Here is an 18,246-nt window from a genome sequence, read left to right as displayed (position 1 = left end):
GCTCTGGGCTCCTTGGAGGAAGAGCAGGATATAAATGTAAAAATAAAAATAAAAATAATATCTAGCTTGGTCCTTAGTTTTCTCCCTTTATATGCTAGATTTGTTACGTATGAAGTTTTGTTCTTACATGGGTGAGTGTGCAAAGATGTGATGTCCAATCTAAATTCTGAAGTAACTCATGTGATTGTTACATTTGGATTAAATGTGCCCTCACTAATGAGGGCTCACTTGAGGGCCACGTGAGACAGGGTCTCTCACGTGGTTGCCCCCACCCTGTGGAACTCCATCATCTGAGATCTCAGATTGTCCTCCTGTTCCATGGGGGTGTTTTACTGGCTGGTTAAAATTCATTTATTTTGGCTGGCCTTTTATCACCTTGCTTCATTATCTTTTTGTTGCTGCTTTTATCTGGTATTATGCGTTTTTGTGGTTTTATATGTTTTAAATGTTTGTGTTATATGTTGCCTTGAATTTCTTTGAATGAAAGGTGGGATGTAAAATTGTTTAAGTAAGTTTGAATCTTTCCATGCACTGGAGAGGAAGGTGGAAATCCTTTAGGTAGTAGTTCATGGGGGCGGGGAGGGAAAATCAATTTTTGAACAAAAATATGTCAGACTGAAAATGCATATGGAAAAGCTGCTGATGGAACTTGAAGAATTTCACTACTATAATAGGGAATACATTGTTGAACAAGAGTTACAGGTAGAGTTAATTGAAACACATTATTAAGGTAATTGGATACAAATCAAGGACTGAATACATGTGAAGTATCTCTGGTGCAAACCTTATTGAAATGAATGGGAGTTGCACAGGAGCACACAAGTAAGTGTGTAATTCCCGTCTGTCTCTATGAAAAGACCCTTACTTTGCATTTTAGTAAGCATAAAGTGAAAGAATTAATAGCAAATCACCTCCAAAACATCCTACATTCTCAAAATTGGTAAAACACACTAAGGGATTATGAGCATAAAATGAATTAAAATTCATTCAAGGTGCAATTTCAGATTATAGTTTAAAGGAAACCTTGGTTAGTCTTAAACATGGTTAAGTTGGTATTGGTGAACTGTTTAATTGCGGTTAAGATTGGATAGAGGGAGTTTGTTCTAGAGTGGAAGGGGATTGTAGTGAGGGAATAGGCATTTCTGGGGCTGGGTTTGGATTTGCTAGACGTGGCTCAGGTCAGCACTGAAGCTATAATGTTCATTCTAGAATAGTTCACTTAGAACAGGACTGAACAACTACTCAGTTTATGTTCTAGGAATTTTTTCAAGTGTTTAGACTCTTTGGTGTCTAATAACCTTTCCTCATAATGAATCCCTATGAGGATTCATTACACACCAAAGAGTCTAAACACCAAAAAAATCCAAAAATATAAACTGAGTACCCAGTGGCTTGCGGGTTGGGAGGTTGTTGGCACATGGGGTGCCACTAATTCCACACCCCCACCCTCAAAGCAGTGGGATCAAAATGAACAGAAGAAATGAAGGTATGTCATGAAGACACCAAAGAATCTAAACTCTTTAAAAATTCCTAAAAAATAAACTTGAGTACCCCAGTGTATGTGTGTATTGGATGGGGTGTAATTGACACATGGCGGTTGACAATTGGCAAACAATTATTTCCAGATAGGAATCTCTCATGCTGGTCGCTGACCGAAATAAAGAAATTTGAATTTGAATTCAGATAGGAATTGGCATCCACCTCTGCAGTCCTGATCATCAAGTGCCTCTTGTGGATGCAATCTAATAACCTGAATTTGCTTCTCAGTTTGTTTTTTTTGTGGGGGAATCCAAGCCAAATCCTGGAATTTCTCTCCAAACATAGGTGTGCTTCTCCTTTCTTTCCAGATTAGATCACATTGATCACTAGAAGAACATTATGGTGACATTACCATGTTAAAAGGTAACAAGATAGAAGATGGAAAGTCAGCAGGGGAAGGGGCACTTCCCAGTGTATTGCACAGAGTGCCACATGTATGACTATTTGCCCCATGGGCAGAAGTCATGGGTGTGTGCTCGGTGCAAGGAGCTTCTGGCTCACAGGGAACAAATTCATTCCCTTGAGACCAATGTGGCGATCTGGAGAAGCTCAGAGAGACAGAAAGGCTTGTGGACGAGACCTTCAGGGACGTAATAGAGACATCCCACTCCAGGGCTGGTAGCTCCTCTGCTGTCAGGGAGAATGAAGGTCTTGGACAAGGAGGACATTGGTCTGAGGAAGTGGAAAATGCTGCTTTAGAAGGGACCCTTTCCATGGATGATGAGCCCATATCCTCTCGCACAGGGGATATTCCTCCGGGGGGTGGGGGCCTCCTTGTAGTGGGTGATTTGATCATTAGAGGTATAGAGAGATGGGTTTGTGACCTGTGTGTTGACCGCACGGTGACTTGCCTGCCTGGTGCGAAGGTTGCGGACATCACGCAGCATCTAGATAGGCTCTTAGGCAGTGCTGGGGAGGAAACAGCTGTCGTGGTTCACATAGGCACCAACGATGTGGGGAAATGTAGTCGGGAGGTCCTGGAAGCCAAATTTAGGCTGATAGGTAGTGTATTGAAGTCCAGGACCCCCAAGGTAGCATTCTCAGAAATGCTACCTGTTCCACGCATAGGTACAGTGAGACAGGAAGAGCTGAGGGATTTCAATGCGTGGATGAGACGTTGGTGCCGGGAGGAGGGGTTTAGATTTGTTAGGCACTGGGACACATTTTGGGGTAAGCAAGGCCTGTACAAAAGGGACGGGCTGCACTTGAACCAAGATGGAACCAGTCTGCTGGCGCTTAAAATAAAAAAAGGTTGCAGAGCAGCTTTTAAAATGATGCCTGGGGAACAGCTGATGGGAGCTGGGCAGTATCCCGTTCGGCAAAAGCCATCCTTTAAAGTGTGAGGGTGCAAAGGATTCAGATAAAACAGAAGGGGACAGAGCAGAGCCGCATAAAGAGCAGACAGTAGCCTGTGCCAGCTGATCAAAGAGTCAAAAGAAAGATAGCACACATCAGGTGAGAGATTCAGTGTATAGGTGCTTATATGCCAATGCCAGAAGCTTCCGAGCCAAGATGGGTGAGCTGGAGTGCTTGGTTGCTAATGCAGAAATAGATAAATTGGGCATAACAGAAATATGGTGGAACAGTGAGAACCAGTGGGACACTGTTATCCCTGGATATAAACTCTATAGAAAGGACAGGGAGGGGTGCCTTATTTATTTATTTATTAGATTTATATACCGCCCTTCCAAAATGGCTCAGGGTGGTTCACTGCCTTGGAGGTAGAGTAGCACTGTATGTTAAAGAAGGGATAGAATCTAACAAGCTAGAAAACCTAGGTGGACTGGAGTCCTCCATAGAAACCCTGTAGGTGACAATACAAGGCCTGAAAGGGAACGTGCTACTGGGGATGTGCTATTGCCCTCTGGATCAAAACACTGACAGTGACTGGGAGTTGCAGCAGGAAATCAGGGAGGCGTCAAGGAGAGGCAGGGCTGTAATCATGGGTGACTTCAATTACCCACACATAGACTGGATAAATTCACAGTCAGGTCATGACAAAGAGGTCAGATTTCTAGATACGCTAAATGACTGTGCTGTAGAACAGTTGGTCTTGGAACCAGCCAGAGAGAAGGTGACCTTGGACTTAATTCTGAGTGGCACCCAGGACCTGGTGTGCGATGTCAGTGTCATCGCTCCTTTAGAGAACAGTGACCATAGTGCCATCAAATTCAGCATACATGCAGGGAGAGAATCACCAAGGAACTCTTAACACAGACATTTTAAATTTCAGAAGAGGAAACTTCTCCAAAATGAGGAGTATTGTGAAAAGAAAGCTGAAAGGGAAAATCAGGAGAGTCACTTCGCTCCAGAGTGCATGGAGTTTACTCAAAGCCACAATACTAGAAGCCCAGTTAGACTGTATACCCAAAAGGAGGAAAGGTACCACTAAGTCCAGGAGGATGCCAGTATGGCTAACGGGTACCGTCAAGGAAGCCATAAAAGGGAAGAAGACTTCCTTCCAAAATTGGAAGGCCTGTCCAAATGAAGAGAACAGAAAGGAACACAAACTCTGGCAAAAGAAATGCAAGGTGACAATAAGGGAGGCAAAAAGAGAGTTTGAGGAACATTTAGCCAAAAGTATCAAAGGGAATAACAAAAACTTCTTTAAATACATCAGAAGCAGGAAACCTGCCAGGGAGGTGGTTGGGCCATTAGACAATGAGGGAGTGAAAGGGATTATTGAGGATATGGAGGTTGTAGAGAAGCTAAATGAGTTCTTTGCATTCGTCTTCACGGCAGAGGATACTGAGCATATACCTGTTCCTGAACCAGGCTTTTTAGGGATGGAGGCGAACTGAGTCAGATAGAAGTTACAAGAGACGATGCTCTAAACTGTCTGGAAAAACAGAAAACTAACAAATCACCGGGGCCGGATGGCATCCATCCAAGAGTCCTCAAAGAGCTCAAATGTGAAATTGCTGACCTCCTTGCTAAAATATATAACTTATCCCTGAAATCAGGCTCTGTACCAGAGGACTGGAGAGTAGCAAATGTAACACCGATTTTCAAAAAGGGATCTAGGGGCGATCCGGGCAATTACAGGCCAGTTAGCTTAACGTCTGTTCCAGGTAAATTGATGGAAAGCATCCTCAAGGATAAAATTGTAAAGCACATAGAAGAACAGGCCCTGCTGGGAGAGAACCAGCATGGCTTCTGCAAAGGTAAATCTTGCATCACCAACCCTTTGGAGTTCTTTGAGTGTCAACAATTGTGTGAATCAAGGTGATCCAGTTGACATAGTATACCTGGACTTCCAAAAAGCTTTCGACAAAGGTCCTCATCAAAGACTCCTGAGGAAACTTAGTGGTCATGGGATAAGGGGACAAGTACATGTGTGGATTGCTAACTGGTTGAAAGACAGGAAACAGAGGGTAGGTATAAATGGAGAGTTTTCACAATGGAGGGAAGTAAGAAGTGGGGTCCCCCAGGGATCTGTACTGGGACCGGTGCTTTTTAATTTATTCATAAATGATCTAGAAGCAGGAGTAAGCAACAAGGTGGCCAAATTTGCAGATGATACCAAAATCTTTTGGTTAGTGAAATCCAAAACGGGTTGTGAGAAGCTCCAAAAGGATCTCTCCAAACTGGGTGAGTGGGCGACAAAGTGGCAAATGTGGTTCAGTGTTGGAAAGTGTAAAGTGATGCACATTGGGACGAAAAACCCCAACTTCAAGTATACGCTGATGGGATCTGAGCTGTCAGTGACTGACCAGGAGGATCTTGGGGTTGTGGTGGACAGCTCGTTGAAAGTGTCGACTCAATATGCGGCAGCTGTGAAAAAGGCCAATTCCATGCTAGGGATCACTAGGAAGGGGATTTAAAATAAAACGGCTAATATTATAATGCAAAACTCAACATACAAAACTATGGTGTGGCCACACCTGGAGTACTGCGTGCAATTCTGGTCACCACATCTAAAAAAGGACCTTGTAGAACTGGAGAAGGTGCAGAAGAGGGCAACTAAGATGATCAGGGGCCTAGAGCACCTTTCTTATGAGGCAAGGCTACAACACCTGGGGCTTTTTAGTTAGAAAAAAGATGACTGCGGGGAGACATGATAGAGGTCTATAAAATCATGCATGGTGTGAAGAAAGTGGATAGAGAGAAATTCTTCTCCCTTTCCCATAACACTAGAACCAGGGGTAATCCCATGAAATCGACTGCAGGGAAATCTAGGACCAACAAACGGAAGTACTTTTTCACACAATGCATAATTCACTTGTGGAATTCTCTGCCACAAGATGTGGTGACAGCCAACAACCTGGATGGCTTTAAGAGGGTTTTGGATAACTTCATGGTCTGTCAAAGGCTACTAGTCGGAGGGCTGTGGGCCACCTCCAGGCTGAAAGGCAGAATGCCTCTGAGTACCAGTTGCAGGGGAATAACAGCAGGAGAGAGGGGATGCCCTCAACTCTGGTCTGTAGGCTTCCAGCAGCATCTGGTGGGCCACTGTGTGAAACAGGATGCTGGACTAGATGGGCCTTGGGCCTGATCCAGCAGGGCTGTTCTTATGTTCTAACATATGTTGAGCCATAAAATGTCTCTCTTGTAGGGCTTATACATGGATCTGTGTCTAGATCAGGGATTCTCAAACTTGGGTCCTCAGGTGTTATTGGACTTCAACTCCCATAATCCCCAGCCTCAGTGGCCTTTGGTTGGGGATTATGGGAGTTGAAGTCCAATAACATCTGGGGACCCAACTCTGAGAATCACTGGTCTAGATATTTTTAGAGTTTATAGCACTGTAATAGAAAAACAAAGATATAAGTGATGCAGCTCAACAGGAAGATCTCCTGCGTGAACCCCACTGATGGGACTGGAAGCTGAGCAGGAGACTTTCTGCTATTGTGCCCAAAATGTTTACATAGGAAGCTGCCATATACTGAGTCAGACCATTGGTCTATCTAGCTCAGTATTGTCTTCACAGACTGGCAGCGGCTTCTCCAAGGATGTAGGCAGGAATCTCTCTCAGCCCTATCTTAGAGATGCTGCCAGAGAGGGAACTTGGAACCTTCTGCTCTTCCCAGAGCGGCTTTATCCCCTAAGGGGAATATCTTACAGTGCTCACACATCTAGTCTCCCATTCATATGCAACCAGGGTGAACCCTGCTTAGCTAGGGGGGCAAGTCACGCTCTAGCCACAAGACCAGTCAAAATTTCTAATAATTCTTTTCAAACTTTGAATGAGTTTTTTTAAGCAGACAAATGACAATACTCTTTATAAAATAAATCTACTTCCAAATAAAACTGTGCCAATCAATATTAAACTTTAAACTTACTGTAATTTATTATATCACTTGAATGAAGTTTAAAAATATGCTGACTCAATGAGCCCTCATCAAATTTTAATGACTTATGACTTTTTATATGCAGGCTGTTTCCTCTCCCTGCCACCCGGTTATACGGTACTCAGGAGGTAGAGAGGAACAACATTAACTAGATTTCAAGGTCAATCTTTGTAAATATAGATCAGGTTGTCATATATTGAAGGATTGTGGCTTTATAGCAAAAGCTTAATCACATGCTTGATTTTTCACGCTTTCATTAGTTGCACCAAATTCAACTGGATGTTTCACAGTGTGTAAAGTATTCAGTGCTGTGTACATTTCCATCAGAATGGCTCCTGCAGGCTTAAACTTAGAAAACGCACATGCTTATGGCTTAAACTGTGAGGATTGTTGTCCTCTGTGGAACTGCTGGTGCCTGCTGCTGCTGCTGATTGGTTCGGTCAGATTGACGTTGGTTGGGGCCCTGAAGCTGTCATAATTTAGGAAAAAATAACCTCCCCACTTTGCAGCACAGAGATGCGTTGTGGAACTCTCAAAGAAAGAACTCTGTCTTTATTTTTTTAATATTTTTGGTGAAGATGTGAAGTGGCTTATTTGACTCCTGAGGAGGATTAAAAAATCCCAACCAAAAATCCCAACCAAAAATCCCCCCATTTGTAGATTCAGAATTTAAACACTTAACAGTTTTTGGAAAAGCTGATCGTCTAAGATTGGAGCACCAGCAGCTGCTTTTAGGAAAACCAGAATTGCTCTGGTTGGATGTGAAATTCAGGGGCAGCAGTTGCTGGAAAAGGAAATGGGCATTAAAGCCTATTGACCAGCTAGTACTGCAGTCTCTGGATTTGAGGATGTGCTGGTACATAATATTTCTTGCTGCTTTTGCATTCCTCCTGCTGGCCTAATTTAACATACAACCTCAGCCTCTCAGGGCCCTTGTTTGTATGCTTTACACCAGGGCTGCACAACTATTGCAATATGCTGTACACCAGGGCTGCTCAACTTTGACCCTCCATTCAGCTGTTGTTGGACTGCAGCTCCCATCTCTGACTATTGGCCATTGTGGCTGGGGACGATGAGAGTTGTAGTTCCACCACAGTTGAAGGGCCAAAGTTGTACAGCCTGCTCTACGTGGTAAGATCTGCCCCCCGCCCCCCCGCAATCACTCCTTCATGGTCATTGCTTGGTCCTTGTGTGGTAGTATGCATTTTCCAATTTGCTTTAGCACAGAATGGAGATCCATATAGGATTACGTCACCTGGGGCCCATGAGCCGTGATCTGGAGAATGACTCTTGGTTGGCTGATGAAAAGCAGCAATGCTAAGTTCTTTTAAGGGGGAAATGGCTTCATACTGGACTGTTTCCCTCTGCAAGAGGTGCAAAACAAAGGCATGTTGAAGAAGGTTGAGTGTCAGTAGGAAGACCTTGGACTGGGAATATCCAATTAGCAATTCTCCTTGGTTTGAGGGGTTTCTTTAATAGGGCAGAAAACCAGGGCTGTGGTTATCTAGGCGAACCCAACTTTAACACAGTCCCATCCTTATTGTTGGTTGTACAGAGGCTATTTACTGATAGCTGGTAATAAATTTGTGGGAAATGCATCTTATAGAATGCATGGGGAATTGAAGATCATTGGTGTTTCTTGACAAACTTCTTGTTTCCTGCTTCTGAAATGGTTCATTAGGCAGATACGTATTACAACTCAGAAGGAAGAAACTTCTGATTTTCCCTCTTGCTTCTGAAGGTGGTATTGCTTAATGCATGGTTTCAGTTCTTTAAGTATCCAGTCCTCATTGATGGGACTGATGACCCTGCTGGATGATAAGACCTTGAGGTGGTAATATACCCTCAAAGACATGAAGACAGGTAACTTGAATAGCCTAACTGAATAAAATTAAACTAATTAAGCTGATCGGTGGTGAATGAAAGTAAAGGTCAAGTATGACCACCAAATAAAGCACAGGTTATGGAAACAAAGGCTTATATTCCAGCATTCATATCTGATTACAAGCCTCAAAGTCTCTCTGCAGCTTGCTCTTCTTGCCATGAGAAAAAAGCTCATTGCAGAGAGCTGACCCCCTTGTTTAATTGCTTCTCAGCACCACAGTAGCTCAGGCCTGGTAGAAGTAGAACTGTTCTAGTCAATTCCTCATTGTACACCTTTCAGTTCCTAGAAAGTACAACCTTAGCAGGTAGCTTTCTGGCCTCTTTGGCTTTGCTACCCCAGTGATAAACCTGAACGAAACTTTTCTTTGTCAACAGCAAGCTAAGCTGCTGTGCTCTCTTGATTTCTTTCAGGTTCAAAGCTGCCTTGACACTATTGTGCAGGAGTTGAAGAAGCCAAAATTTCTAAAGAAGAAGCTCAAGAGACTGAAAGTATGTATAATATAAAATAAATATAGTACAGAATTAAGGATCAGCAGGAAATTGGCATTATATTCATGTTTGCATATTGCATACACTGTAAGAATAAACTAAGCTGTAGTTACATGTATACATACATAGTGATAATGCACTGAATGCTGTTGTCCTGTTCTGATTGTCCACCAGGTGAGGTGAGGTAAGGCAAGGATAGGTGAGTCCACAGAACCTGGGACAGGTCCAACCAAGCAAATTGACTGGACACCAGGCAGAGGCAGACTGAGCTGTTAAGTACCTCGGAGCCCAGACTAACCCTCCTGGGTTCTGGTCTAACCTCAACGTTCTGGTCTGAAATCTTGGCACTCTTCCACTTTATTTGCTCATGCTGAGCTTGTTGCTAGTGCTGGTTTGCAGATATGAGGGCTATGATGGTGTATGAGAGGCCAACTCTGTAGTAGGTTCTGAGGATGCTGTCTTTGGTACATTAGAAGCTGTCTGATACCGAGACAGACCATTGGTCCATCTAGCTCAGTATTGTCTGCACTGACTGGCAGTGGCTCGCTGAGGTTTCAGGCAGAAGTCTTTCCCTGCCCTACCTGGAGATGCCAGGGATTGAACTTGGGAGCTGGTGCATGCAAGCAGATGCTCTCCCACTGAGCTATGGCCTCATCCCCTAAGGGGAATATCTTACAGCAGGTAGTGCTCACATGTAGTGAGCCATCCAAATGCAAACCAAGGTGAACCCTGCTTAGCTAAGGGGACAATTCACGCTCACTACTCCACCTGTCCCAGGGAGCTTGGGCCCTGGGGGTTCTGCCTCAGTGGTATTCCTGTTCTGGGGCTCTCTCAAGTTCTGCCCTGATGCAGGAGTGGCTGGTAAGGCTAGAGGGTGGAGGGTGGGGCAAGGGGGGCAGCCATGCACAGGACTGGTGCAGCTGCTCCTCTCTCTTCCTCTTACGTTTCCGCCACAGCTGCTTTCCCCCCTCCCCGCCCCCGGCTTTTACCTTGGCTTTAAATTGAACCGTGTGGGTCATTCTCCAGGTTGGTTCACTTGGCAAATGACCAATCTGGATGGCTCAGTTTAAAGCTGGGGCGAGAAGAGAGAAAGGAAGAGGCAGCCATAGTGGGGGGGGAGAGTTGGGGGGGCACAGCTGTAGCTGGTTTTGAGCCCACTTGCCCCACACTCTGTCTCTCCCACCAGCCCCAGACTCACTGGCTGCTCCTGTTCTGGTGTCGTCATCCAGGACTGATACTGGTCCTACTTCCTCAGCTGCTACTGTGGGTGGGGGCTGTGACAGTCTGGGCCCTGATAGCTGTAACTGTGACCAAAATGTTATGCACCCCATGAATGCAACTTGGATCCCTTACTTTTGCATGCTAAAAATCAAGTCGAAGATCTACAACCCAATCTGAACTATCATGGCAGTTTGCATGTACCTTAGGACATGGCGAAGAAATCCCTTTCTTTTTTGAGTGGGATTGTCTCTGGAATAATTGGACTCATAATTAAGAACAGTTTGGAAGACATAAGCTAAATAGGAACTGCAAATCACAACACGCCGTACCATTGCAAGTGCATACACTTTTCACGACGAGCCTTACTTTGCATGCATTTTATTTCAGAAAGGATTGCTCTTCCCCATTTGTAGCAGTGTCCTCTTTTCATCACAGCGAGGTGGTGGACTGTGCTCATATGGCAAGCAGCTGGATGCCGGAGGAGATGTTCTGCTGTTTGACTCTGTAAGAAAACTAGATAGCTTGCATAGCAGAGATGATTCTAGTAGATTTCCTTCAAAAAAAAAAGAGTAAGAACTCCCGAATGGCCTGGTATTGCATTAACTGGGGAGGGAATTTCTTGCAAAGGTGTTGGGCAAGTTAAAAAAAAAACCATGAAGCCTTGTATGGCCTCTTCTATATTGTGAAAAATGGTAGGTGGAAGGTTGGCTCTCAATTTGCTAGAGTTGTCGGTATTTGGCTTTGGAAAGGCAAGATGTCAGAGGATCTTAAATCTAGGTCTCTATAGTTACTTCTAAAAAAATAATCCGATCTTGCTGTTGCTGAAATAAAATATGCATGGAATATGTATTTGTGATTTGAGGAGCACCTGTATGTTGTGGATTTACTAAATCCCTGCTGGTTTGAATATTGAATTGAGTATGAAATTCAGATGATATTTGTAACATTTGATTATGTTCAAATTCAATTATATTAATGATTGCTACAATTGACTGTGGTTTTCTTCTGGCTATCTGGCCAGATGACATCTCTAGGTACCATGTTATGGTATCTCTGGTCTTTTCTGGAGGGTAGTTTCCAGAAGGTGGTTCTGGGTAATGCCTATTTGACACTTTAGAGTTTTGATTGATGCGGTTCCTTTGTCCCCTATGCTGTTTAATATCTACAGGAAGCTGCTGGGGAGGTTGTCTGGAGATTTGGTGTTGTCATCAGTATGTTGATGACAAGCAGCTTTATATCTTGTTTCCATCTCAGTCCTGTGGAAGTCCTGAATTGCTGTTTGGAATCCATGAAAGGCTGGATGTGGGCTAAAAAATTGAAAAATTAATCCAAACAAGGCAAAGGTGCTTCTGGTTGAGAGACCTGCTGACTGAAGATCTGTTTTGAACAGGTTTGTCCTCCCCTTGAAGGCTCAGGTTTGCAGTCTGAGAGTACTCCTAGATCCAGAGCTGACATAGTGCCCATAGCCAAGAGTGCCTAGACTGGAGTGTGCCCATTTCTGGAGAAATCAGACTTGGCTCTAATACATACTCCAGTGTACTCAACTGGATTGCCACAACATACTGTACATGGACTGCCTTTGAAGATTGTTTGGAAACTTCAGTTGATACAGAATGCACCTGACTGGGGCCAATTTTGGGGAACATGTTATTCCTTTATTGGTCTGCTTCTGAACACAATTAGTGCTAGTTATCTATATTATTAATTCTCCAAGACAGGCCATGCGTGGTGACGTGGTAGAAAGGAGGCGATTGGCTGACAGAGTTTGCAAGCAGAAACACCTGATTGGGCAGTGGGGATTCCATATGCAGATAGGGAGAAGGCGCCTGTGAGAGCAGAAGCACCATGGTGATTGGGCAGTGGGGATTCCATATGCAGATGAGGAGGAGCCTGTGATGGTTAAGGACAGTTGGAATGCAACTGTTACTGGTTGGAAGATGTTCTTGATTGTAGAGGAGAGGAATCTCTCCATATAAAAGGATTGCAGGCAGGGGTCTGCAGAAAGATGGGAGGAAGGAGCCCCTTCAGAAGAAGGAGGCTGCCGTTATGTGAATTAGATGAGGAAACAAGATGAACAAAATCTGTTGACACAGGGAGGGAGGGAGAGAGAGAAAAAACATGAAGGGAGGGGGAAGAAAGAGTGGGGAAGAGCAAGTGGAGGAGAGAGAAAGAAAAAGAAGGGAGGGGGAAGAGAAACAGAAGGAAGGGCAGGGGACGGGCCTGAGCCTGTCAGCAGCCTGAGGGGAATGAGTGGCCATGGCAGCACTAGCAGCAAGGAAGGGCCCAGTCAATCACTGCTGCTGTTTGGGGCTACTGAGGCCATTGTCAGAAGGAGGCAGGCAGGCAAGGGATGGGCCCAGGCCTGTCAGCGGCCTGAGGGGAACGAGCGGCCATGGTGGTGGCAGCAGCGAAGAATGGCCTGGTCAAGCACTGCTGCTTCTCCTGGAGGGGGGAGCAGGAGCGGGGTTCAGGTGAAGGTGGAGAGGTCTCTGGCGATGCTTGGCCAGTAGGCGGCTGCTTGGGCAGCTGCTTGGCCAATAGGCGGACAGCTGCTTGGCCAAGAGGGCAGCTGCTTGGCCAATAGGCGGCAGCAATGCTGTAGCCACGACCAAGAAGGGTGAGAGGGATGGAAGCAACGGGATGGAGGAGGCGCAGGAGTGCAAATCAGGTGAGGATGGGGAGATCTCTGAGGTGAGGGGAGCAATCAAGTACTAACGCGCAGATGCTCTAGAGCTTGCAAGAGTTCCATCATTGAAGCAGAGAGAAATAATGCCAGTGGTCAGGATGCAGAGGTGGAGGGCTGGCAGGCGAAGCCCCTCCGGCCAGAAGAGGTGGGTGGATGGTGGGCAAAGCCCCACCGGCCAGGAAGAGGAGGCGTTGGTGGGGAGAAATAATGGTGGCGGCGAGGAGGTGGGCAGATGGCGGGCAAAGCCCTACCAGCTGGGAGGAGGAGGTGGGAGGTGGCGGCAGGATGGCCTGGCCCTGGCCCGCCTAATGGGGAGAGCTGTGGGGGGAGACCGCCGCGGGGGGGAAGAGCGAGCGAGAGCGCCACGGGGGGGGGAAGAGCGAGCGAGAGCGCCACGGGGGGGAAGAGCGAGCGAGAGCGCCGCGGGGGGGGGGAGAGCGAGCGAGAGCGCCGCGGGGGGGGGGGAGAGCGAGCGAGAGCGCCGCGGGGGGGGAGAGCGAGCGAGAGCGCCGCGGGGGGGGGGAGAGCGAGCGAGAGCGCCGCGGGGGGGGGGAGAGCGAGCGAGAGCGTCGCGGGGGGGGGAGAGCGAGCGAGAGCGTCGCGGGGGGGGAGAGCGAGCGAGAGCGCCGCGGGGGGGGGGAGCGAGCGAGAGCGCCGCGGGGGGGACGAGCGAGCTGTGGGGGAATGCCACAGTCTCAGTGCACAACTGCACAGATGCTCTGTGCGGGATCAGCTAGTTACCTTTAAAACCCTAAATGCTTAACACCACGTTGCCTAATCTCTCCCTACTTGCTTGTTAAGATTAATCAGTGAGGGCCTTCTGTGTATTCAATATCTTTTGAGTCACAATTGGTGGTGACAATTGGTCACTGAGTGGGTCTTAGTGATGCACATCAGTGATGCGCATGAGGGACCCAGGGGTGTAGTGGAGGGGGAACGCTCAGGAGCAGTGCTGGTACTTCTCAGCTTCTCTGGCTGTTAGGGTGGTCATGGCCATGGCCATGGGGGGCTGTCATGGAGAGTGCCTGCATTTCTGAATTTGCAACTGCATCACTCGATGGAGCAAGTGCTTGGTAGATAAGTCTGCTCCAGGCCACCTTGCCTTCTCCCAGGTTGTTTCAACAGGCTTTTACTTAATTATACTGGAGTTTCTGTGCTTAGCTAGTTCTTGATTGCTGGTGTATGTTTGCTTTTTATTACTGATGCTTTACAGTTAATTTTTATTTTTTAATTCTGTTAGTGTTTTAGTAGTTTTATTGTTTTAATTTGTTTTTATAAAAGACAACTTGAGGTTTCTTTGACTGGAAAGGTGGAATATAAATTTCTCAAATATTTTCCTTAAAATCAATAATGATCTATGCAACCCAACATTTTAGATTTTTTGGCAGCCTTTGATATTTTTGGTGTTGGTGTTGGAGGATCTGGTGAACATTAATGAATTATATTCCTTTCTTGCACTCCTAAATGATTCCATTTTTTATTGGCCGGATTAACATTAGTTATTTGGTCTTCCTGCTTGTTCAATATGTGAAAATAAGACCTTTGAATGAAGTGGAATAGAAATTTCTTAGGCCCCATAAAGGCTCTGCTCTAGTTTTCTTCATTACATCATGTGGTCCTATAGTTCTTGCTTCTGATCAACCTAGGAAATGGGATGTAGGCAAGGTGATTGAAACAGATTAGACGAAACTATGATGATCAAGGAGAACTTACAGCTTGGATAGGTACACGATTGTGGATGAGGTTTATCTTCTTCTTGACACTCAGCTTTGTATCCTTGAGGTGCTTTTGGATCCACTGCTGTGCATTTGTAGAAACTGCTGTTTCTCTCCCCATGATATGTGTATTGTCGCTTTTTCATTTTCTGGCAACTTCTACTAGCATTTGTATACAGCTTATCTAGTTAAGAGTTGTGTGCACATACATACACAGTGTGAGTCAGCTCTTTCTTTTTCCTCAGTTGTCTGATTTTATCCTACATAATGGGGTGTGTTCCAGATCATGCCTCAGGAAGACAGGAAGTAGAGTTCAAAGTTGTAAGCCAATATCCGGTAGCTCTGTAGGCGGCGCCCAATACCCCAGTTCGGTTCCTGTCTCGCCGCAGGCAGCACGCCTTTGAGAGAGCTCTGCTACCTTCCTTCTTCAGGCTGGTTTTTTCTCTTTGCCTTTATCTCCTTTACATGTTAGGGCAGGAAGGGAATCTTCGTGGCTGTTCCTTTCCCAAACGTTGGTTGTTTTTTGTCTAAGTGACATCAGCTTAATTCTCTGCTCCCTCCCCCCTGCACATGCAGGGGGACTTTGGGGGCTCCCCTTTCGGAGGACATCCCCTCCGTATTCAACTCGGGTTCCCTCCAGGCACAAAGCCAGCATCACGAACTCTCTTCTGACCTGCAGTGCCAAGTCCTACTTATCCAGGAGTGAATGCTGACGCTTATCCTCTGATGCAAGGTTTAAATACTGTGCCATAGCACGAATAAAATATAAAGCCTGGAATGGTAACTGTAATTTCATGCTTTCCCAGCAGAGGCATTGAGTGAGCCCTGTGATTCTGAATACTTTTCTTCAGTCATCTGCTTGAGCTGAACAGAACAGAATTCTTCTCTCACCACAAACTCTGCTGTACCACCTGCTGACTTATCTTCCTCAGTCGATTCACTTGTCTGTATCCTGTGTCCGGCATTTGACATTGACCTAGGAGGGTGAGAAATGGTCTGCCTGAGCTAAGATATAACTAACAATAAATTAAAGAGGACTGGTCTTGATGGCGAGTTGAAGTATGTGCTTGGTGCTTCCAAGGATGTGGGGATGGGACTGTCTTTCAGAGAGAATCTTTATGATGCTGGAAGACACCATGTATTTAGAAAAAGAGAAGAAATGTGTAGCATCACCAATGCAGAAAGCAAGGCATAGAGATGACTTGTTCCACTGTGTAGTCTGCATGCAGAAGGTCCTATGTTCAATACCCTGAATCTCTAGTTTAGTCATCCATGTCACTGTTTTTCAAGTAAGAGCCATTTTGGCAAAAACCCTTCAATGTGAGAGCCATTTCCCACTGTGCTGATCTCTCCACAGTATGGCACTTTTCTCAGTGTTGGGTGGGATTATGGAGTCCTCTCTTAATAGCTCTAGGAGGAAAGCACTGGGAAGGGCTACACTTTTCAGCACTCTGTGCATGCCTTCCAAGATGGTGCAAAGCCTCGAGAGTTCAGTTTTCCTTAAAAGAGCCCCCGCTCTCCAGCGCTGGGCAAAGTGCATGACTGAATGGTAAGAATAGTTGTCTCTGCATGGTGCCAGGGGGGCTGTGTAGAGTATTCAGTTTTGGCCAGAGCCTCACACAGACTCAATAACCTACACTTAGGGTTGATGGGGGCCTCCATTAGCCCCTGGGTCTTACATTGAAGGGCACTGCTCTGGTGAAAAGATCTTGAGTAGAATGGCTGGGAAAGACCCTCTATCTGAAACCTTGGTGACCCACTGCCAGTTGGATTGCATTAGGCTAGATGGGCCAGTGGTCAAAGAAAAGTTTCATAAGCTCTGTTACCTCAGCTGGTAGCTGTTGAGCCACACAAAGCTAGCTAAGACTCTTCGGCCAGCTACCAAACCTCTGCCTCTTCCCTCATAATTTATGGAAGGAGGTTTGGAGGCAGTCAGGAAGCTGATACACAGGGAAGGGCAGCATGAGAGCTCAGTTTGTAACTGGGCAACAAATTGCTCCAGTTGACAAGGCAGGCCAGAACCAGCATCTTTGTAAGATCAGGTGAAACTCTGTTGGTCTCTTGAGTTGCCTGACTGCTACTGAGCTGGTAGCTTGCAATACCATCCTCTGGACATCTACAGTGGCGACAGGTGTGGCAGGTGAGGTGCAGAGCTGGCCGCAGTTGAGCCTCTCTCTCCTCTTGCTCTAAATTGAGCAGTGCGGGTTGGTCGTTTGCCAAGTTGCCTGCTGAATGACCAGCCTGCATGGCTCAATTTAAAGCCAGGGCAAAAAGAGAGAGAGGAAGAGGCAGCTGTGGCAAGGTGGGAAGAGAAAGAGAGAGAGAGGGGAGTGCAGCTGTGGCTGGTTCTGTGCCTGTATGCTCTGCCCTGCCCTGCCCTCTGCTCCTCCAGCCCCAGCTTCACTGACCACTCCTGTGTGGTGCTGAGCTGTAATGTATGGCAGGCCAGGAGCTCCTTTCTCTGGCAAGCTACTGCTGTAGCACAGAGAGCAAGGCTGTGGGGTCCTGCTGCTAGTCCCTGGTTTAATGCCCCAGAGCCCCACACTATTGCCATTTCTCCCCCATTTTAATCTGCTGCCTGTACTAGTTTCTGGCCCTCTAGTCCAGTGTTTCCCAACCACCGGTCCATGGACCAGTGCCGGTCCATGAGGAATTAACCCCCCCCCAATAATTTCGCGCCAGTGGGGGCCACTGCTGCTGGGAGCTCTCCGGAGCTCATTTCTGGCAGGCAGCCTTCGCTGCTGGGATAATGTTCATTTTGAGGAAGCTAAATGAGTGTTATCCCAGCAGCGAGGGCTGCCTGCCTAGAAATGAGCTCTGGAGAACTCTCAGCAGCGGCACCCTCCCCCCGGCTCAAAATTGTTTTGGGGGTGCCTGGGGGTGGGGGTGAGGGGGGGCACCCCTTTTCTAACTGCTGGTCCAGGAAACTGCGCATAAAGAATGTACCGATCCATGACTCCAAAAATGTTGAGGAACACTGCTGTAGTCCTTGTGCATGTGGTATTAGGAAGTATGGTGGCTGGGGCTGCTGTCTGTAGCAGAAGAGGCATGTGTCACTTGATGGCCTCTGGGGTGATAGGACAGAGAGCAGGCTGGCTTGCCCTTATAGTTTAGCCGAGTAACAGTCTATGCCATTGCTTTGAAGCATGGGCAGTAATCATTAAGAAACATAGCAGCTAAGGCTGGGGCAGGCGTGGCTCGTGAACTCTCCTCCAGCGGGGGGCGGCGGGCGGCTTCTTTAAGGTAAATGGAGCCGGTGCTCCGTGCTGCCCAGCAGCCCCCACGGCGGGGAATCGCCTCCGCCACTCACCTGGCCGCTGGCGGGGGCTTGTCTCCGCAGGACCCAGGTGAGTGGCGGAGGAGATTCCTCACCATGGGGGCTGCTGGGTGTCATGGAGCACCGGCTCCGTTTACCTTAAAG

The 18,246-nt window shown here is 46.7% G+C and overlaps 1 protein-coding gene across 8 annotated transcripts in view; it reads left to right on the top strand.

Moving 5' to 3' along the window:
• The window catches only part of CHD6 (chromodomain helicase DNA binding protein 6), a 206,247-nt gene that overhangs the window by 15,231 nt on the left and 172,770 nt on the right, over nt 1-18,246 (top strand). For 5 of the 8 annotated variants that reach the window (XM_053245235.1, XM_053245230.1, XM_053245231.1 and 2 more), the window contains one exon: nt 9,126-9,203. The exons of 1 other annotated variant lie outside the window; for it this stretch is intronic. The gene's annotated coding sequence lies outside the window, so the exon portion shown is untranslated. Of the gene's footprint in view, nt 1-9,125; nt 9,204-10,908; nt 10,929-12,904; nt 13,256-18,246 lie in introns of those variants that run through there. 2 more of the 8 variants (XM_053245233.1, XM_053245234.1) reach the window with 2 other exon arrangements.

The sequence above is a fragment of the Hemicordylus capensis genome, chromosome 4 (genome assembly GCF_027244095.1).
Source record: "Hemicordylus capensis ecotype Gifberg chromosome 4, rHemCap1.1.pri, whole genome shotgun sequence".
NCBI classification, from domain to species: domain Eukaryota; kingdom Metazoa; phylum Chordata; class Lepidosauria; order Squamata; family Cordylidae; genus Hemicordylus; species Hemicordylus capensis.
Note: the sequence above shows the minus strand (reverse complement) of the source record. Positions and strands in the feature narration are given on the sequence as shown.